At 42.4% G+C, this 22,682-nt stretch overlaps 1 protein-coding gene and 1 non-coding gene across 5 annotated transcripts in view; one reads left to right on the top strand and one right to left on the bottom strand.

Moving 5' to 3' along the window:
- USP54 (ubiquitin specific peptidase 54) overlaps positions 1 to 22,682 on the top strand; it is a 169,030-nt gene that overhangs the window by 21,110 nt on the left and 125,238 nt on the right. The window contains exon 1 of one of the 4 annotated variants that reach the window (XM_055130341.1): positions 5,161 to 5,192. The exons of the other annotated variants lie outside the window; for them this stretch is intronic. The gene's annotated coding sequence lies outside the window, so the exon portion shown is untranslated. Of the gene's footprint in view, positions 1 to 5,160; positions 5,193 to 22,682 lie in introns of those variants that run through there. 4 annotated transcript variants of the gene reach the window in all.
- On the bottom strand, positions 2,150 to 2,256 carry LOC129403803 (U6 spliceosomal RNA). The gene has a single exon (XR_008629464.1). It is a non-coding gene; the product is annotated as a U6 spliceosomal RNA (small nuclear RNA).

Here is a 22,682-nt window from a genome sequence, read left to right on the forward strand (position 1 = left end):
ATACAGTTATCGAACACCCATCCCTTTACCAGTGTCCCCAGTATTCTTCCCCCCACCCCAGCTCTACCCCTCCCCCTGCCTCTATGGCAGACAATTTCCTTCTTTCTCTCTTGCACAGTATGGTTTGCAATACAGGTACTGAGAGCCATCATGTTTGGTCTTCAGTCTACTATCAGCACACATCTCCCATCCCAAGCGATCCCTCCAACTATCATTGACTTAGTGATTCCTTCTCAATCCCAGCTGCTGTTAATTTAGCTGAATAGAGTACTTTTGTGTGTGTGGGGGGAGGGTGGGGTATGGTGGGCACATAGGCTGTGCTCAGGTCTTACTCATGGCTCTGTGCTCAGGGATCACTCCTGGAGAGGCTGGGGGGACTATGTGTAACGTAAGTAAGTGTCCTACCCGCTGTATTTTCTGTCTGCCCCAGAATATTTTTAAATCAGTGATTTTTGTGTTTTAGAAGTTGATGCTCGGCATACCATTGTATGATAGTTCTATTTATAATTTTTTGAGACATCTCCATGCTATTTTTCATTGACGCTGAATCAAATGACATTCTCCCTGCAGTGAATCCCAACTGAGCTCGCTGTTTATGGTCTTTTTGTTGTTAGTTTTTGGTTTTTGGGTTTTTTTGGGGGCCATACCTGTGCACAGGACTTACTTCAGGCTCTGTGCTCAGGGATCACTCCTGCTGATGATGGAGGACCCAGATGCAGTGCAGAGGATTGAGCTGGGTTCCACTGGTGCAGGACCAGTGCCTTAACTGTGGTGCTGTCTATTTAGTCTCTATGTTTTTTTGATACACATGCCATACTCACTATTGTGAGAGCATATCTCATTGTCTTGATCTACTTTTCACCAGTGGTCACTGATGATGAAGACTCTCCATTATGCCTGTTGGCCGACTGTATGTTGTCTTTGAGGAAGTGTCTGGGAAGGTCCTTTCCTGTTTGCTGGGTTGAGTTCTGTGAGTGCTTTGTATATCTTTTGTCAGATATATGGTGAGTGATACTTTCTTTTCTACAATAGGGTATCTTTTAATTTTCGCCATTGTTTCTTTTGCAATGTAGACATTTTTAGTTTGATGTAGTCCCATTTGTTTATTTTTGCTTTCTCCCCCCAACCAATGGAATCAAATTATTCTTTTTTTTTTTTTTTTTGCTTTTTTTGGGTCACACCCAGCAATGCACAGGGGTCACTCCTGGCTCATGCACTCAGGAATCACCCCTGGCGGTGCTCAGGGGACCATATGGGATGCTGGGATTCAAACCCGGGTCGGCCACGTGCAAGGCAAATGCCCTACCCGCTGTGCCATCACTCCAGCCCCTCAAATTATTCATTGACTACATCTCTGAAGTCTTGTGTGTTGGAGAAATTTGCCAATATTTCCTTCATATATTTTTTGGATTCGGGATTATCATTATAGTCTTCAATCTATTTTGAATTCTAGTATATAGTGTGAAATAAGAGTTCAATTTCATATTTTGGCATATGACTAGTTTTCTCATCATCATTTGTAGAAGAGATTTTCTTTCCTCTATTTAATGCACCCAGATCCTTTGTTTTAAATTAACTGCCTATACATCTGAGAGATTATTTCTGGGCTTTCAATTATATTCCATTGTCCCAAAGATCTTTTTTTTTTTCCTGTTGTTGGTGGTGTTTGGGGCTATGCGGCGGGGTGTGTGTGTGTGTGTGTGTGTGTGTGTGTGTGTGTGTGTGTGTGTGTGTGTGTGTGTGTGTGTGTGAAGGAACTTCTCCCAACTCAGTGCTTAGGGTCACTTACGGCAGAATTCAGAGAGCCCTGTGGTGTTGGACATTGAACCTGGAACTGCTTGTAAACCTGTCTCCAGCCCATTGAGCTAACTCCCAACTTGAGAGTATGTTTTATTCCAGTTTTACATTGGTCCAATTACTCTGACATTATAGTATAGTTTAAGATCAGGAAATGCAATGCCGTTCATCATTTTTTTTTCTTTTAATTACTTTGAATGTTTGGGAAGTTTTATGGCTCCATATAACTTTTAGCAGTATTTGTTATATGTCTACAAAGAATGTCAGTGGTATTTAAGTAGGGATTACAACTGATCTGTATAATGCTTTGGGGAGGGCAGTAATTTTATTTATTTATTTATTTTCTTTTTAAAAAAATATGGAACGCTTCATGAATTTGCATGTCATCCTTGCGCAGGGGCCATGCTAATCTTCTCTGTATCATTCCAATTTTAGTATATGTGCTGCTGAAGCGAGCACAAGGGTAGTCATTTTAGCAGTGTTAATTTTTCCAAGTTATAAAAGTAGAATATTTTTCCATTTCCTTGTGCCTTCTTCTCTTGGCGCTGGGGGCACACCTGATAGTGTTCAGGGTTATCGTTCTGCACTCAGGAAACACTCCTGGCAGGCTCAGGAAACCATAGAGAATGCTGGGAATTGAAGCTGATCAGTAGTGTGCAAGGCAAGTGCTACCTGCTGTACTCTGTCTTCTGTTTATTTGATTTATTTACTTTTTGGTTTTTGGGCCACACCCAGTGATGCTCAGAGGTTATTCTTGTCTCTGGACTCAGGAATTACTTCTGACAGTGCTCAGGGGACCAGAGGAATGCCAAGGATTGAATTTAGATTGACCATGTGCAAGGCAAATACCCTACTTGTTTTATCACTCTGACCCCTGAATTTTTTTGTGGTTGTTCAAAACCTAGTGCAGTGTTCGTCAGAGGTGTTTGTATATTATAGATGCACAGAAATATTTATTATTTATTTAGGATTTTAAATAGATGGAAGACTTTTTGTTTCTTTTTATCCATACCAAACAGCGCTCAGGAACTATTCCTGGAAGTTCTGGGGGACAATTTGTGGTGCTGAGAATTTGAACTGGGATCAGCTACATGCAGAGCAAGTCCTTAACTCCTGTATTTCCTCTGGCCCTGATATGAAGCTCTTTTAGTACGTTACTATTTCATGATTTCGAAATAAAGTGTGTAAATCTTCTAGGTAAAGATGTACTGAGGAGGGCTGCTCCTACTGCAAACCACAACACCCAAAAGGAGAGAGAGAGAACAAACTGGAATGCCCGGCCACAAAGGCGGGGTGGGGTGTGGGGCATGGGATTGGGGGGTAGGAGGGATACTGGGTTCATTGGTGGTGGAGAATGGACATTGGTGGAGGGATGGGCTCTCAACATTGCATGAGGGAAAACAAGCATGAAAAGGTGTGAATCTGTAACTGTACCCTCACTGTGACTCACTAAAAAAAATTTTTTTTAAATTTAAAAAAAGATGTGCTGAGGAGGGGCTGGAGTGATAGCACAGCAGGTAGGACGTTTGCCTTGCACGTGGCCGACCCAGGTTCAATTCCCAGCATCCCATATGGACCCCTGAGCACTATCAGGAGTAATTCCTGAGTGCAGAGCTAGGAGTAACCCCTGTGCATCACCAGGTGTGACACCCCCTCTCCCCCCAAAAAAAAGATGTACTGAGGAACCAGAGAGACAGTGCGGAGGTTAAGATGCTTGCTTTGCAAATAGCTGAGCCAAGATTGACCTGGCACTCCATATGCTCTCCTGAGCACATTCAGGAGTAAGCCCTGAGCACCAGTGTGTGTGCCTGCCCCGAATTATGTGCAGGATCTATGAGCTAGCTCAGTGGGTTGTAGCATATGCTTTGCATATTGGAGGCTCTGAGCTAGAGCTTGGGTACCAATAGGTGTGATGCCCAACTTAAAAAAAGATGCTCTTTACGAATAGCTAGATAGCTGTAGCAGAGTAAATGTATTATTAAAACTAATAAAATGGGGGCCCGAGAGACAGTATAGTCAGTAAGACACTTGTCTTGTATACATCCAACTTGGGTTTGATCCCTGGAACCCCAGGTGATCTGCCACTCCCTGCCAGGAGTGATCCCTCAGCACAGAGCCAGGAGTAATCTCTGAACATCATCAGGTGTGGCCAACCAAAAAACCAAAACCAAAATAAAATAATGGAATGGAGAGCTAATGCAGGAGGTAAGGCACTTGTTTTGCATGTGGCCAACCCCCATAGGATTTCTGGCACACACGTTCCCCCGACCATCGCGAGGGATAACTGGGAGCACAGGAATAGCTCCTGAGCATTGTTGTGTGTGCCCCATCACCAAAAACTGTATTAAAATATAGAGGTGGAGGCTGGAGCGATAGCACAGCGGGTAGGGCGTTTGCCTTGCACGCGGCCGACCCGGGTTCTAATCCCAGCATCCCATATGGTCCCCTGAGCACTGCCAGGGGTAATTCCTGAGTGAAGAGCCAGGAGTAACCCCTGTGCATCGCTGGGTGTGACCCAAAAAAAACAAAAACAAAAAAATAAAATATAGAGGTCCTGGGAGATGGCTCAAAGAGCTGGTGTGTATGTCTGGTGTGTACAGGACCTTGGGTTCCACCTCGGGCACCACCCACCCTTCAGCGCACTCTTGGGTGTAACCATTGCTGAGGAACCTTGCACAGAACATAAGTATTAAAAACTGAGGGTGGCTGGGGATGTAGCTCAGTGGTAAGTTGCATTCTTGGCCTGTGTGAGACTTTGATTTTGATCCCCAGCATTTCTCCACCAAAAGAAAAAAATGAAACTAAGGGTAGACGAGTTTGGAGCTTGCAGCTCTAACTGCATGAAGCGCCTTTGCTGTCTTAGTCAACTGTGACTTGTAGGCAGAGCAGAGAGTAAGAGCTTGGAAGCAGTGCATTCCTGGAAATGATTGACACATCCTGAAGAGGGAGTATTATCTGCTAAGGCCCGACTCCAGTGGGGACCTGTTGAAACAAGCTCTGTGGTGCTGGTGGTGGTGAGGAACCTGACCTGCAGCAGAGCCGAACATGAAATGCTTCTCCAGCGAGGCCACAGGAGGAGTCGCAGCAGCTGCCACTGTTTGCACAGCCGCTTGGACTTCTCGGCTAGGGCAGGAAATGATTCCATAGCACTGGGCATGTGTGGGAAAGGACTTGTTCTTGCGGTGGCCAAGTGGTGGCACAGGTTGTGGGTGTCGCTTTAAACATACAAAGACTTGCTGGAGGAGGAGCAGCTCACTGAGGATCAGGTGCACATCTGAAGGGATGAGCTCATCCTTCTAACCAGACCAGCTCCAGACACTGCTGAGTGAATGTTTTCCTAATTTCAGGTCCTGCAGCTGGGAGAAGCAGGAAATGCTTGAAGCTTTAGGCACTTTGTGAGTAGCAAATGAAATGGAAGCATTTGGGGGCCTCTTGAAATGCGTGGCTGTGAATATTAGGTTGAAGGTGACTCCCATGACACTCAGGGTTTCTCTAAGTTGAGGATTGCAGTAGGGTGCATCGTGGTTTACACCTTGTTCTAGCGAGTCTTTTTGAGGTGACTTAATAATTTGTTTTCTATTAGGTGCTGGTTGATTTCTCTGCTTTGGGAGACAAGAGTCCTTGGTGCACCTTTTTAATTTCTGATGAGCTTTATTTTGTTTTGTGCTTTGTGTTATGGGACTTACCCCATTTATAAAGTCCACACTGCCTGCTTTCAGAGTCCTGTGTGTAGTCCTAGTTTATTTTGTTATTCACATAAATTATTTTAGTAAATCTCTTTTAAATAAAATTGGCTGAAAAACATTAATGTACTTTTTTTTTCTTTTTGGGTTACACACAGAGATGCACAGGGGTCACTCCTGGCTCTGCACTCAGGAATTACTCCTGGCGGTGCTGGGGGACCATATGGGATGCTGGGAATCGAACCCGGGTTGACTGCGTGCAAGGCAAACGCCCTTCCTGCTGTGCTATCGCTCCAGCTCCTAAAATATTTTTATTTTGAGATAATTCTAAATTCTTTTTTTTTTTTTTTTTTTTTGCTTTTTGGGTCACACCTGGCTCTGCACAGGGGTTACTCCTGGCTCTGCACTCAGGAATTATCCCTGGCGGTGCTCAGGGGACCATATGGGATGCTGGGAATCGAACCCGGGTCGGTCGCGTGCAAGGCAAACGCCCTACCCGCTGTGCTATCGCTCCAGCCCCAATTCTAAATTCTTAATTAGGAAGATCTAAAGAGCTCATATAATCTTTTTTTGGTGTGTGTGTGTCCTTTTTTGGGTCACAGATGGGCTGCTCAAGAACTACTTCTAGCTTGTGCTTGGGGGTCACTCCCAGCAGTGCTGGAGATCAGACCTGGGCCTCATGTACAAGCTCCTACCAATCTCCCTACCCAGATGTATTTCTACCAAGCTTCCCCCACATACCCTCTGGGGTGCCATCTTTGGCAACCAGGATTTTGGCATTGATGTAGTGAAGTATTGCATATTTGCATCATGACATGACTTTTATTTTTTCTAGTGCTGGGATCTCTGAAGATCACATTATCACATGTGAGGCTTTTTCTCTACAACAGAGCCTCACCTTGGCCCTTATAATTGCAGTTTTATAGCCATTCCTGCTGTCTTTTTTGCATTCCCATCCCTACTTAAAGTCAGGTCTACAACTAATCGAAAAATTTTAAGCAATAATTTTTTGTTACAATCTTAAATAATTTTGTATTGTATCTCCATATCATTTTTGGACTGCAGTAGGAGAGACTGATTCACTGTAGCTCTTTGACCTTGGGCAAATAATTTTAATTTCTTTATGTTTAAGTTTCTCTGTCTAAAAATGATATAATAGCATATTAATTTTTATTTAATTTATTGGATTTTTGAGAAATTGTAAAGTACTTTCACAAAACAAGCTCTGAATTCAGATTATTAGTAATGAGGATAATGTTCTCAAAATATGAAGTACATACAAATTAGTGGATTTCTTTATATAAACTGTAGTCATGGTGATTAGAATGGGTTTGTCTTCGGGCTGGAGTGATAGCACAGCAGGTAGGGCGTTTGCCTTGCACGCAGCCGACCCAGGTTTGATTCCCAGCATCCCATATGGTCCCCTGAGCACCGCCAGGGGTGATTCCTGAGTGCAGAGCCAGGAGTAACCCCTGTGCATCGCCAGGTGTGACCCAAAAAGCATAAAAAAAAAAAAGAATGGGTTTGTCTTAAAACTCAGTTGAGGGGCCTGGAGAGATAGTATAGTGGGCAGGGCACTTATATATGGCTGACTCAGGTCTGGATCCTGGCATCATGTTTGGTTCCCAGAGCCCTCCAGGAGTGATCCCTGAGTGCAGAAGCCAAGAGTAAGCCCTCAGCACCATGGAGCATAACCCAACAAATAAATAAATAAACCCAAAACCCAACCTAAACCAAAACAAACAATAAAAGGCCCCACCTCAGTTGAGGGCTAGCAAGAGACTTTAGGGGGCAGGGCACTTGCCTTTTATATGACGGACCCGGGTTTGATTCCTGGAACTTATATGGCCCCCTAAACCCTGCTTGATGTGATCTCTGAGTGCAAATCTAGGAGTAAACCCTGGGCACTGCCGGGTGTGCCTCCTCTGCTACCCTTTCCCCCATCTCCTAGCCCCCCACCAAAAAAAAAACCCCAAAAAATCTCAGTTGAATTTCATAGTGTTGAATTAACTGACTGATAAATTTGGAGCTTCTATTATTAATCGTTGAGAAATTGTATAGAGGCAGATATCTTGATACCTGATAAAGAATAGCAGGAAAATTATAGACTTATGGAATTTATATTGAATTCTGTGAGAATTCAGTTATAAATGACCAAACACACAAGTGATATCAAGTGTTAAAAATAAATTAGTATGGGTTGATTTAACATGATAAATTACTTGTTTCTATTCTTGTATTCTCTTCTATTTCATTTTATATTTATGAGGTTAGTAGATCAAGTATTTGTTCTGATTATAGTTATGATCTTGTGGTTTCTCAATGTTTCATGATATGTAGCTGATATATATGACCAAAATATGGTTTGATTGATTGGTATGTAGAAGATTAATTGTTATATAGTCATTTTTTTTTTTTTCTTTTTGGGTCACACCTGGCGATGCACAGGGGTTACTCCTGGCTCTGCACTCAGGAATTACCCCTGGCCGTGCTCAGGGGACCATATGGGATGCTGGGATTTGAACCCGGGTCGGCCACATGCAAGGCAAACGCCCTACCCGCTGTGCTATCTCTCCAGCCCCTATAGTTTTTTTTTTTTATCAAAATGTCTTGATTTCACCAGTAAGGTCTTTGTTAGATTATCTTTGGACCTTGGGTAGAGTAGAAACTTGAAAAGCGTGTTATTCTGGGGAGTGGGGACTTGACTCGGTGGCTGGAGTACATGGCTTCTTAGGAACCCCAAGTTAAGTCCCTAGTACCAAAAAGCCACTGCTAAGTATAGCCTTGGTGGCCCCTGGTGGCCCTCATCATTATTGAGCACAGGCACCAAATTGTTAGGCCTGCATTGCCAGACTGAGTTAACATTGTCAGTGAACGCTGAGACACCCAAGCCGGCTGGGGAGGCTCCCTGAATGTTAGTCTTATATGTAAGTATTGCGAGGTTTTAAGAGTAGGTAATACAACAGGCGTGAATAAAACCTTATTAAATTTAACACAGATAAGTCAATACTTAAATCAAAACCTCAAAAGCACAAGAATGGAATGAGGAATGGGTGTTGGACTGAACTTAATGTGAAAAAAATTGGGGCCTTTGGTTAATTGTAAACATAGTAGTAAATACCCATACAATGTGTCTGTTAAAAATGCATTCAGCTGAGCCAGAGAGATTTATGGGGGTAGGGTGCTTGCCTTGCACATGGGTTTGATCCCCAGCATTCCATATGGTCCCTCAAACACTGCCTGGAGGAATTCCTGAGAACAGATCCAGGATCGCATCACTGGATGTGCCCCCAAAACCCCAAAACTAAAACCAAAGTGTGTTCAGCTATATTACTAGGAATTTATCCACTGCATGAATATTGGTTCTAAAAAAAAGAAGTATAGGGCTTGGAGTGATACCACAGCGGGTAGGGCGTTTGCCTTGCACACAGATGACCCGGGTCCGATTCCCAGCATCCCATATGGTCCCCTGAGCACGGCCAGGGGTAATTCCTGAGTGCAGAGCCAGGAGTGACCCCTGAGCATCGCTGGGTGTGACCCAAAAAGCAAAATAAATAAATAAAATAAAATAAAGAAATATATATTCACATATCTATATCTCATCTCTATGTATGTACATCTATATATACACTTACCTATTATTTTATTTTTGGGGCCATATGCACTGGTGCTCAGGGCTTACTTGCTCCTCGCTCTGTGCTTAGGGGTTATTCCTGGAAGGGCTTGGGAGACCATATGGTGTGCCAGGGATTGAGTCCCGGTTGGCCGTACACAAGGCAAACTCCTTCCCTGCTGTATTATATCTGGTTCCCTGATTTGATTTGATTTTACCTCCCAAGTGGTATTTAGGTGGCAGAAGGGCATTCTATCAGTACTAGCGCAGGCCTGTGAGCTGACAGTTCAGTGCCTAGCCCAGTAAGGTGGTGCTGTTTGGGCCAAAAGGTACTTGGGGTGACCAGAAACACAATTATTGGTGCAGAGGGGTGAGGGTTGGGGGCTATCATGTGTTGGAGAGCAAAACTCAGGGCCTAGTACATGCAGTATGTGATCTGGCTCTTTGCACTCTCTCCTAGGCCTTAAGAAATATTTTGTACTAGATTGGAAACTTATTTTGAGTGTTTGGTTTAGTTTAGAAGTTCCCAGCGATGCTCAGGGGTTACTCCTGGCTCCGCACTAAGGAATTACTCCTGGCAGTGCTGGGGGACCATATGGAATGCCAGGGATTGAGCCTGGGTCCTCAGTGTGCAAGGTAAATACCCTACCCACTGTGCTATAACTCCAGCCCAGAGGTTCCCAAACGTTTATTTGAACTCTCATACCCTTATCAGAAAAATAAATGACACAGCACCCTCCTAGAAATCTACCTCTTTTTTTAAGCAGACAAACAGAAAGTGCGGCTCCCCACTCCCATTCTTACTACTGCCCCCCAGGACATGTTCTAGTGCCCCCATGGGGTCTGGTTTTGCCCACTTTGGGAAAGACTGGTTTAACTGGAAATAAAGTTGAGGGCAGACTGAATCATAAATGGTTTGAAAACCATTTACATTGGAAATTATTGAGATTTGGGCAAAGGAATGTTGGAGTTTTTAAGCTAAAAAAAAAAAAAAAGGGGACTGGAGAAATAGTACAATGGGTAAAGTTCTAGCCTTGTATGCTGTCCTGGGTTTGATCCTAGCATCCTATACCGTCCCTGGAGTACCACTAGGAGTACTTTCTGAGTGGTAAACCAGAAGCAACCCCTGAGCGTCACTGGGTGTGGCCCCCAAACTAAAAAACAACCCCCCCAATAAACCAACAACCCCAAATAAAAAATTAATACCCATAACTCAGAATTCAACCTTCTCTTCTCTTTCCCCCTCCCTTCCTCCTTTCCCTCCCCTCTTCTTCCTTCTCTCCTCCTCCCTCCCTCCCTCCCTCTCTCCTTCCCTCTTTCCCTCCCTTCTTTCCTTCCTTTTTCTCTTTCTTTCCCCAGTAGTGTTCAGTGCTTACTCATGCTTCTGCTCTCAGGGATCACTCCTCAAGGGGCTTGGGGGACCATATCCTCTGGCCCTGTTTACCCATTTTTATCTAGGCTACATACACTGCTCAGGGGACTAAGCACATACGTTAGATAAAGGAGATCTGTATTTGATTCCCATCATCACAAATTTCCATGTGTACCATCACAGTAAACTTTTGAGCACAGAGCTGGGAGTAGCTTCTGAGCACTGCTTGTTTTTTTTTTTTTTTCTTTTTGGGTCATACCTGGAGATGCTCTTGGCTCTGCATTCTGGAATTACCCCTGGTGGTGCTCAGGAGACCATATATGGGATGCTGGGAATCGACCATATATGGGATGCATGGGATGGCCTCGTGCAAGGCAAACGCCCTACCCGCTGTGCTATTGCACCAGCCCCCTGAGCACTCACTGCTTGTGTATAGCCCCCAAATCAGAAAGTCTGTGTATGTTTTTATTTTGTTTTCTTTTTAACTTTTAAAATTAATTTGGATTAATTTTCATTATATTAATATTTTGTTACTGTGATTTAGGAATTTGTTGGTGTGAATGTTTCAGTTGGCTGGAGTGATAGCACAGCCGGCAGGGCGTTTGCCGTGCATTCGGCCAACCCTGGTTCGATTCCTCTGCCCCTTTCGGAGAACCCTGCAGGCTACTGAGAGTATCTTACCTGCACAGCAGAGCCTGGTAAGCTCTCCTTGGCGTATTCGATATGCCAAAAACAGTAACAACAAGTCTCAGAATGGAGACATTACTGGTGCCTGCTCGAGCAAATGGATGAGCAACAGGATGACAGTGACATTGAATGTTTCAGTACGGTATTGTTGCTGCACTGCACCTACCACCAGAGTACTGCGCCCTCCTCCCACTGCCTCTAGGTGCAAACCCAGGTCAACAAGCAGACTCTTGGGTCTCTTGTCCTTGGCCATTTTTCATTCCTTTACGTGTTCTTCTTACTACACTATGAGAGAGAATTTGTTATTTGTCTTCCCTTTGACTGACTTCCCTCAGTATGATAACCTCCAGTTCCATCCATGTTTGGTAAACTGCAGAAAAAAATCCTAGGACTGAGTAATATTCCATTGTATATTTTTACCATCTGTTTTTCCCCCTCCACTCATTTATTCATGGATAATTGGGTTAAATATTAGCTTTGTTTTATTATTTTGGTGGCATCTGAATTGAAACCAGAATCTCATACACAAAGTAAATGTTCAACCCCCTGAATTACATCCTTAATGTCTAACATGATATTTTTTGTTTTTCTTAGAGGTAAAACTTTATAGGTAAAATTGCAATGTTCCTTCCTTTTTTCTCTCTACAAGGAACTCTCTCTCCCTCCCTCTCCCCCTCCCCCCATTGGGTGGGTTCACACCACCACCTAATGCTCAGGTCTTAGACCTGGTTCTGTTCATGGATCACTCCTGTTTCAACGCTGGAACCATGTGGGATGTTGAGGATCAAACCGGGGATGGCTGTATGTAAGACAAATGTCCTACCCATTGTGCTATCGCTCCAGCTTCTAGTTCTAAGATTTTTTAAAATTGACTGAGATTCTGTTGTTTACAATGCTGTTAATCATGATTTCTCACGCACATCATTCCAATACTATACTAATGTTAGGTGTACACCACATCCCTTCCTCAGGGACCCCTATGCCCCTCTCCTTACCTCCTCCCCTACCAATTAAGTTGTGTACCTCAAGTCTCCCATTATGTTGCCTTTGTACCTTTGTTGCTGTCTTGCTGTGTTTCTTTTTTTTTTTTTTTGGGTCACACCCGGTGATGCACAGGGGTTACTCCGGGCTCTGCACTCAGGAATCACCCCTGGTGGTGCTCAAGGAACCATATGGAATGCTGGGATTCGAACCTGGGTCGGCCGCGTGCAAGGCAAACGCCCTACCCGCTGTGTTATTCCTCCAGCCTCCTTGCTGTGTTTCTTTAAGTTCTATATATGAAAGCATTCTGTATGAATCCTTTCCTTCTGACTGACCACTCAACACGATCTAGCTCCATCCACGTTTTTGCAAATTGCATGATTTTGTTATTTCTTATAGCTGCATAGTATTCCGTGGTATATTTATACCATCACTTTTTTGTCCATTTATCTGTAGTTGGGCATTGAGTTGTTTCCATATATTGGCTATTCTATAAGCAGCAATGAACATATACAATTGACATATATGTATGTGTGTATATATATATATATACACATATCCTTTCAAATTAATGTTTTGTGTTTTGGGAATAGATACCAGGAAGTGGTTTCACTGAGTCATAGGAGTTCTATTCCTATTTCCTTTGAGAGATCTCCATATTGTTTTCCATAGAGGCTGAACTACGGGACATTCTCAGCACCAGTGGGTGAGGGTTTCTTTCTTGCCATAATCCCACCAACACTAGCTATTGCCAGACTTTTTGACATGTGCCATTCTCACAGGTATGGGGTATCTCACTGTTTCGATTTGCATTTCCCTAACCTTGAGTAACATAATCACTTGTTTGTATTGTCTCCTGGCCATCCCTATGTCTTATTGGGAAAATGTTCATCTCCTTACCCTGTTTGTGATGAGGTCATTGGATTTTTTGTTGTTGAGTTTTTTCAGTGCATTATAGATCTACAAGGAGCGGTGTCTTTCAGAATAATTTTCTAACTTTTTAATTTGCCTTGTTAATGAAAAATTTTTAGTTCCAATTGCTGCAGACACAGCAAAACAAATGAGCAATCATGTTAAAATCCTCATATATGTCTCTGTAGTTTCATGTTTAATCCAGAGTGGCTCCAATTTTGAACTGAAAAAGTGAATAAATGGTAATGCTATTTACTAAAATAAGGAAGAGTGTTGAACTAATTTGGGTCTGTGTGATGAGAATTAAGTGGTTTGTTTTTTTTTTGTACATGTTCTGCATTATATACCTTTGAGCACCTATGGTTATGATGCTCAACTGAAAACAAAAACAAAAATGATGATAATTATATGTCCATGTCAATAAATATCCATTTGTAACTTTTTTTTTGGGGGGGGGTCACACCTGGCGATGCACAGGTGTTACTCCTGGCTTTGCACTCAGGAATTACTCCAGGCGGTGCTCAGGGGACCATATGGGAATCGAACCCAGGTTGGCCACGTGCAAGCAAACGCCCTACCTGCTATGCTATCGCTCCAGCCCCACTTTTTTAAAAAAAATGTTTGATTCATGTATTATTGTATGGACATGTACTATATTTTGTGATGAATAACTTGGTAGACACCTCTAGGGTATTTACAGTACAGTTCCACAAAAATGCCTTTAGATACCAGCCACATGTTTGGGAGTGTCCAAGCCACCTGCCTTTCTTTCTTGCTTGCTTTCTGGATTTCTGGCTTGCTGGTTTGCTGGCTGGCTTTCGGGCTGGCTTAATGACTGGCTTGATGACTTGCTTGTTTGTGAAGTGTGATAGTTTTTACTGAAACTTGTTTAGAAAGATGTGAGGGGAGAGAAAGAAGTATGTGTTCAAGACAGAACACAGACTTCCCTAGAGTGGAAGTAAGCAAGCAAGATATGTGTTCACAGGAGAACATGGCAGGCCTTCTACATTTTTGACCAACAAGCTACAAAATTTTGTTACCCTGACCCTTGAGCATATAATTTCTCTAGCAGAGACTCTCTAACAAAATCTCAAGTTCAGTATTTTTTAGAGCAAGTTACAGAACTCTAGAAGAGCTGTTCTCTTAACTAATATATGTTTTTATATTATCTCTCAATTTATTCTTTTGTTGTCAGTTTAACACATGTGGCTTTCTTATGTGAAATGAAAATTTACCAACAAGGATATAAAATATAAGTATATTCATTTTCACAAGCTGTTTCATATTTTTCTTTTGATTTCCCAGATTTCTTAAAATACTTGCTCCAAATCAAGTAATGTGTCTCTTTAATAGAACCTATCAGACTATTAATGAAAAAATATAGAAATTTCTATTTGTTCATTTATTTGGAGTGATCACAGCAGACCTTCAATTCCCAGGGCTATCTGAAGCAAAACTTTCTAATGATTTTGAGTTGAGACATACTTCTGTGTGTTTGACTTTATTAGACTCAATTCCCTTCTACAGCTGCAACAAGGAGTGTGTGTATATATGTGCACATATACATACTGTTCCTTTTTTATATATATAAATTTATTTATTGAATGACTGTGAGAACAGTTACAAAGCTTTTGGGTTTAAGTCTCAGTCATACAATGATGAAACACCCATCCCTTCACCAGTGAACATTTTCCACCACCAAAAACCCCAGTATGCCCCCCCACCCCTCACCCTCACCCTACCTGTGTGGCAGATGATGTCCACATTATTCTTTCTCTACTTTGATTACATTCAATATTTTGACACCAGACCCACCATTATTGTTCGGGATTTTCCCCAACACTCAGACCTGCCGAAAAGGCAACATTAGACAATTTGTTTTCTATTGCTGATTATGAATAGCATATGATGTCTGCTGGAATTCTGAAATTTTGATAATTAAATCTGGAGGGATTTCTACCAAAAGGCGCTGGGTTCCAGGATTTGTTTCTGAGTCTCTGGGATCATGGCTGTTAAGCAGCTACTGATCAAGCTGTTAGAGGCCATTGATGGTCTCGTTAACAACTAATATTTTAACTTTTTATTTTAGCAAAATATTATAAATCTGAACCCTCAAAGCAGAGAAATGAACAGGACAAAAAGTTTTACACCCTCATCTGTGCTACACTGGTTTTATCTAAGTCTTTTTGAAAAAAGTTTCTCTATTATATCACATAATTATCCTTTCTTTTTATTGACTATAATCATTCTCTCTCTCTTCCTCTCTCCCCCCCCTCTCTTAATTGAATCACCATGAGATACACAGTTACAAAGCTTTCATGATCCGGTTTCAGTCATAGAATATTCCAACACCCATTCCTCTACCAGTGTACATTTTCACTAGTGTCCCCAGTTTCCCTCTTGTCCCTCCAACCCCCCATCTAACTTTTAAATGTTTGAGAATCTGAGATGTGAACATGATATATATTTTTCTTCTTATGATGCTAGGACACTCCCAGCAGTGCTCGAGGCCACCAGAGCTGATCCCACCAATGATATTGGTAGGGCTAGGGAGCATTTGATGTCTGCAATGGAACCCAGGACCTTGTAAATGCAAGGCATTTGCTGTATCCCTTGAGCCACATCTCCAACTCTTTTTTTTTTTTGCCTTTTTAAATTTTGTTTTTGGGGATGCACCCAGAGAATTTCAGGGGTTACTCTTGGCTGTGCACTCAGGCATGACTCCTGGTAGTGCTTGGAGAACCATATGTGGCACCAGGGATTGAACATGGGTCAGCAGGGTGCAAGAGAAGAACCCTAGTCACTTTAACATCTTTCCAGCCCTGCATTTTTTTTTCCTGCTTTTTGGGTCACACCCAGCGATGCACAGGGTTATTCCTGACTCTTCACTCAGGAACTACTGCTGAGGGGGGACCATATGGCATGCCGGGGATCGAACCTGGGTCAGCCCGAGGGTTGCAAGGCAGATGCCCTACCTGCTGAACTGTCACTCCGGCCCCCCTGCATTTCTTTAATTATGAATACAAATAGGACATTTTCCCCTGTCTTTATTGGTTATATGTTTTTTTTCTGTGAACTATATGCACATTTATTTATTTACACATATTAATTTTTGTTTTGGGGCAGATAAAAATAGTTATATAAAATATTACTATAACTGTTAACTGTTGGCTTCTTTATTATCAGGAAAATGATGACTTTATTCTGTCCTGAATAAAATGACTATATTGGAATATATAAATGCCCTGAAAACCTGTTTGTTGCTTATGTATTTTATAAAAACTTATATGGAATTTCATATGCACAAAAGATTTTTTTCAAGCATCCAATTTTACTAGGTGGCACCTGGTATTGTTCATGGGTTTAAAACACTAACTGATTGATCATTGTATGACTGAGACTTGATCCTGAAAGCCCTGTAACTGTTCTCACGGTGTCTCAATTAAAAAGCATAAAATAAAAAAATAAATAAATTAAAACAAGCAAACAAACAAGAATATTTTCAGATTTTTAATATCAATAATGAGATAAAACAGTGTTTGAAAATAAGGAAAAAAAAATAAAACACTAACTGATGGTGGGAATGCCGACTGGTCCAGCCTTTCTGGAAAACAATATGGACAGTCCTTTAGAAACTAGAAATTGACCCTGCAATACCATTTCTGGGAATATATCCTGAGGATGCAAAAAAGCACAGTAGAAATGACATCTGTACCTATATATTCATTGCAGCACTGTTCACAATAGCCAAAATGGAAACAACCCGAGTGCCCTAAAACAGATGACTGGTTAAAGAAACTTTGGTACATCTATACAATGGAATACTGTGCAGCTGTTAGGAGAGATGAAGTCATGAAATTTGCTTATAAATGGATAAACATGGAGAATATCATGCTAAGTGAAATGAGTCAGAAAGAGAGGGACAGACATAGAGGGACTGCACTCATTTGTGGAGTATAAAATAACATCACATAAGGCTGACACCCAAGGTCAGTAGATACAAGGGCCAGGGGGATTGTCCCATAACTGGAAGACTGCTTCATGAGCGGAGGAGAGAAGACAGATGGAATAGAGAAGGGGTCACTAAGAAAATGATGGCTGGAGGAACCAGTTGGGATGGGAGAGGCATGCTGAAAGTAGATAATGGACCAAATATGATGACCTCTCAGTGTCTGTGTTGCAAGCCATAATGCCCAAAAGTAGAGAGAGAGTATGGGGAATATTGTCTGCCATGGAGGCAGGGGGAGGGTGGGGACGGGGGGGGGGTATACCCGGGATATTGGTGGTGGGGAATGTGCACTTGTGGAGGGATGGGTGTTTGATCATTGTGAGATTGTAACCCAAACATGAAAGCTTGTAACTATCTCACGGTGATTCAATAAAATTTAAAAAATTAAAAAAAAAACACTAACTGAAACATGAAATATGAAACATGACATGAAACAAAGATTACCCTTCATTTTGCAGAAAATGGGGAAACTCATTAAAAAGACAAACATTGACACAAAATTTGCATGTCCTAAAATTCATGCATTTAAAATATACAATTCAGGACCAGAGAGATAGCTCAAAGGGTTGGAATACATGCTTTTCTTGTTTGTTTTGTTCTGGGGCTACTCCCAGCAGTGTTGTTCTTGGGGACAGGGTTATGATATTTGGGGGACTATGCAGTACGGGGTGGTGGAGGGGGAGCAGGGATCAAATTCAGGGCCTGGACCATCTCTCATCCTGAAGTGTAAGCTTTACATGTTGGACCCCTGGGATCAATTTCCAGTGCTACTCTGGGTATGACCTAAAAAAAGTAAACAATTTAATGCCTTATATTAATCCGGTTGAAAAATCATAACAAAATTTTAGAACATTTTTTTCACTTCCAAGAGAAGTGCTCTACCAGTTAGCAGTCATTTTCAGTTTCCTTCACGTCTTTTCTCAGCCCTAGACATTGACTAAGCTACTGTCTAGCTCTGTAATTTGCCTATTCTGGACATTTTATGTCATTGAAATTATACTGTAGGCGATCTTTCATGATTGGCTTCTTTTGCTTAACATGTTCTCAAGGTTCATACACGTTGTAGCATGTATTAGTCTTTCATTTTTCTAATGAATGATTAATGATTAATGGTCCGTCATAGGAATATATCATATTTTCTTTATCTATTAGTTGATGTACATTTGGGTTGTTTCTACTTTTTACTTATGAATAAATTATACTTCTGTCAATATTTGTGTACATTGCAGGGATGCTCACTGGCAGTCCTCAGGGACCATTCCTAGCTCAGTGCTTTGGGATCATTTCTTGTAGTTTTTGGAGGCCTAGTCAGACCTGGGCCTCCAGCATGCCTGTATGCAGAGCATGCGCTGCAGCCCTTCGAGCTGTCTCTCTGACACATCTGTTTTTTTTTTTTTTTTGCTTTTTGGGTCACACCCAGCGATGCTCAGGGGTTACTCCTGGCTCTGCACTCAGGAATTACCCCTGGCGGTGCTCAGGGGACCATATGGGATGCTGGGATTTGAACCCGGGTCGGTCGCGTGCAAGGCAAACGCCCTACCCGCTGTGCTATCTCTCCAGCCCAGGATCTGTCACTTTTCTAAAGTGGCTGCATCATCTTACTTTTTCATACCAAAGAGTAGAAGGGTTTAGATTTCTCCACATTTTTGTGGGGGCCACAGCCAGCAATGTTCAGGGCTAACTCTTGGCTCTGCATTCAGGGATCACTCCTGGCAGGTCTCAGGGACCATATGGGGTGATGGGTCAACCTTGGTCAGTTGCATGCCAGGCAAGTGCCCTGCGTGCTGTTCTGTCTCTCCAGCCCCTTCTCCGCTTTCTTGTCCAAACTTACATATTTTGTTTTGTTTTTGGAGGCCACACCTACTGGTGTTCAGGTGTTATTTCTGGCTCTGTGCTCAGGGGTCACTCCCAGGCAGTGGTAGGAATTGAGCCTGGGCCTCCTACATGAAATCACGTGCTCAACCTGTTGAGCTATTTACCTGTCTTTTTTGATTACAGTCATCTTGGTATGAAGAGGTCTCTCCTTATGTTTTAGCTTCTTGGGGCCATATGGGATCCTGGGGATTGAACCTTGGTCTAGTGTGTGCAAGGCATGCACTAGCTTTCCTGCCTCTGTTTAAAAGCTATTAGTATGGGTTTGAAAGCTATTAGTATGGATTTAAAAGCTATTAGTATGGCTCAACATGCTCTGGCTGACAACCTCAGCTCACATCTAGTTTCCAAATGTTGGTTTTGTTTACTCTCTGGCTTTGTTTCTTTATATCCTACATATGAGTTAGATCATATAGTATTTTTATTTTTCTTTTTTAATTTTATTTTTATAAAGTTGTTCACAATAATTTATTACATTCAGTATTTCAACACTGTTCCCACCACCATTACACCTTCCCACCACCATTATTCCAAATTTTCCCACCACCACCCAATCCTGCAACAAAGGCAGATACTGAATAATTTATTTTATGTTTTGTTGGCTCAAGGCTTATTGTCTAGTTCTCCCTCTCAGAGAACTCGGCAAGCTACCGAGAGTATCCTGCAAGCTCCCCGTGCCATATTCGATATGCCAAAAACAGTAATAATGATAGGTCTTATCCCCCTGACCCTGAAAGAGCCTCCAATGCGGCACCATTGGGAAGGATGAGTAAAAAGAGGCTGCTAAAATCTCAGGGCTAGGACAAATGAGAAGTTACTGGTGCCTGCTCAAGCAAATCAATGAATAATGGGATGACAGTGATACAGTGACAGTGATAGATTTTAAAGTATGGATTTAAAAGCTGTTTCAAAGCTATTAGTATAGTATGGATTTTATTATTTATTTTTAATAGAGTGCTAAGCTTGCAAACCATTTCTGAGTTTATTTAAAATTTAAAAAAATTTTTAAAAATTCCCTTTCCTCTTTCCCTTTGTTGCTGCTATGGTGATGGGAGCTTGCATACATGCCTGGGTGTGGTGCTTACAGTTTTTAACTGTAGTTCTTGCTGGACACTGAACATCAGTTGTGTTTACACATGTGGCTGTCTGTGCTCAACTAGGCTGACACTTCTTCAGTTGTGGTATTGAAAGGTGCTTGGCAGGAGTTGCTCTCATTGCTGAGGCACACGAACCGTGGTTGAGGTTCTCCTATAGGCTTGCACCTTCTGCATTTGGTGCTCATACATCTTTTGATTTCATTTTGCTTTAGGCACCATGGCATGGGTACAGTGCTGTTATGGATAGGATTTCATGCATAACACATTCTAGTACTGCACCCTCCACCAGAGTTACCACTTCCCATCCTCCTCACTACCAGTGTCCCCCTCCTCAACTTCTCTTACCCCCTCTCCTCCCCAGTGGTAGTTTCCCACTGAAGACCTGTTCTCAGTTTCTGTTGCTATTGGGCATTTGTTATTTCCCTCCCATGTTTCTTTATATTCCACATAGGAGAGAGATCATTGTGTCTCACTCCTGAATAACATCACTCAGCATCAATTTTCCAGATCCACCCATAGCAGCAAATTGCATGGTTTTGTCTTTTGTTACAGCTGAGTAGTATTCCATTGTGTATATGTGTGTGATTGACTGGTTCAGCACCTCCATGACTGTGTGAGGAATGCTGAGAGTGGAAAAGCCACAAAAAGATGCCCATCTTCAGAAACTCTCGAGTTCATTTGCCAGCATGGTTTGGCATGAGCCTCAGACAATCACAAGCTAACATCTGAGCTTGAAAAGCTGTGCTGAGAAGCGATAAAGGAAGACCTCAAAGAGAGAAGAGCTGCAGTGTTGGCCAGTGTGGCAGAAGTAGGGAAAAGTATTCGCAATGCTTGCCTTTCCTTCGCCAACTACAAGACCAAGATGCCTGCCTTCCGAGGTCCTGATGGATTTATCACACCTTACAGAAGGGCAATGGAGAGGATTAGTCACGACTTATACTTGGATCTCTTCAATAGCCACATCATTAATAGAATAGGCAGAATGCTAGATGAAGGACAACCATGCGAGCAAGTCGGGTTTCAGAAAGGATTCAGCACGATTGACTACATCCATACAGTGACCAAACTCATTGAAGTTTTGCGAGAGTTCAAGATGTCTAATGTTCATAAATTTAAAGAAGGCCTTTGATTCTGTTGAGACTGAAGCGGTCATCGAAGCCCTGTGAAGCCCTAGCCTGACAGGGTGTTTAAACTCAGTACATCAAGATCCTCCACGAGCTGTATTACCACCAGGATTCACCACCAGGATCTCACCATTCTACAAAGGAAGTAATCATGGATGTAAAGAAAGGGGTTCAGCAGGGTGATACCATTTCACCGAAACTCTTCAGTGCCACCATTGAGAATGTCATGTGACGACTGGAATGGGAAGGAATGTGAGTGAAGATAGATGGTCGGCAACTACACCACCTCCGCTTCTCTGATGACATCGTTCTAATAACACCAAACATTAGCCAACTGGCACAAATGCTGGCTGACTTCGATCTCGAGTGTGGAAAGGTTGGACTACAGCTGAATCTCAACAAGATGATGTTTATGAAAAACGAACTAGTCCCTGACATTCCATTTGCTCTCAATGGAACAAACATCTCCGAATGCCATGTGTACCTAGATCGAGAACTCAATGTGACGAACGACTTGGTGCCAGAACTTCACAGGAGGAAGAGAGCAACGTGAAACGCCTTCAAGAGCGTCAAAGAAGTTGTTAAGAGAACAAAGAACCTCTGGCTCCGGGCACATCTTTTCGACTCCACCGTTCTTCCTGCACTAACATACGCCTCAGAGACCTGGGCCCTGCGAAAACAGGAAGAGAACACTATTCAGGTATCCCAAATAAGAGTTGAAAGAGCTATGTTTGGAATAGCATGTTTCACTCAAGTGAGAAGGAATCTGGAGTTTTGACTTCCATCAATGATCAAGAATCAGGGACGCTGTCTCGTTTGCCAAGGCGTCGAAAATCAGATGGGCCGGACATGTAATTCGATTTAGAGATGACCGCTGGACTAGAGCCGTTACCAACTGAATTCCGTGGGACGTCAAAAGACCATGTTGCTGCCCACCTATGAGATGGTCAGACTTCTTTTCAAAACCCTGAATAAACAGTTTGAGGCTCTTCATGTTCCTGGAGCGAGCAGATACCATTGGGTTCCACTAACACGAGACAGGGACAAATGGAGACGTTACTGGCGCCTGCTCGAGCAAATCGAAGATCAACGGGATGACAAGTGATACAAATGATACAAGTATATGTACCATCCAAGTACTAACCAGGCTTGACCCTGGTTAGTTTCTGAGATCAGATGAAATCATGCATGTTCAGGGTGGTATGTCTGTAGGCTGTACCATAGCTGCTTTATCCTGTTCTTGGACACTTAGGTTGTTTCCAGGTTTTGGCTATTGTGAATAGTGCTGCAGTTGAACAGAGGAGTGCAAATGTCTTCTCTGAGTAGAATTTTTGGGCTCTTGGGTATATGCCCAGAAGTGGAATTGCTAAGTTGTATGGAAGATTGGTTCTTATTTTTTTGAGAAGAGTTTTATTGTTTTCCTAAATGATTGGCCTAGCTAAAACTCCCACCAGCAGTGAGTGAGGTCCTCTTTTCCCCACATCCACACCAGTGCAGATTGGTTTTGTTCTTTTGGATATCACATGTCTTTTTAT

This window comes from Sorex araneus, chromosome 3 (assembly GCF_027595985.1).
Source record: "Sorex araneus isolate mSorAra2 chromosome 3, mSorAra2.pri, whole genome shotgun sequence".
NCBI classification, from domain to species: Eukaryota; Metazoa; Chordata; class Mammalia; order Eulipotyphla; family Soricidae; genus Sorex; species Sorex araneus.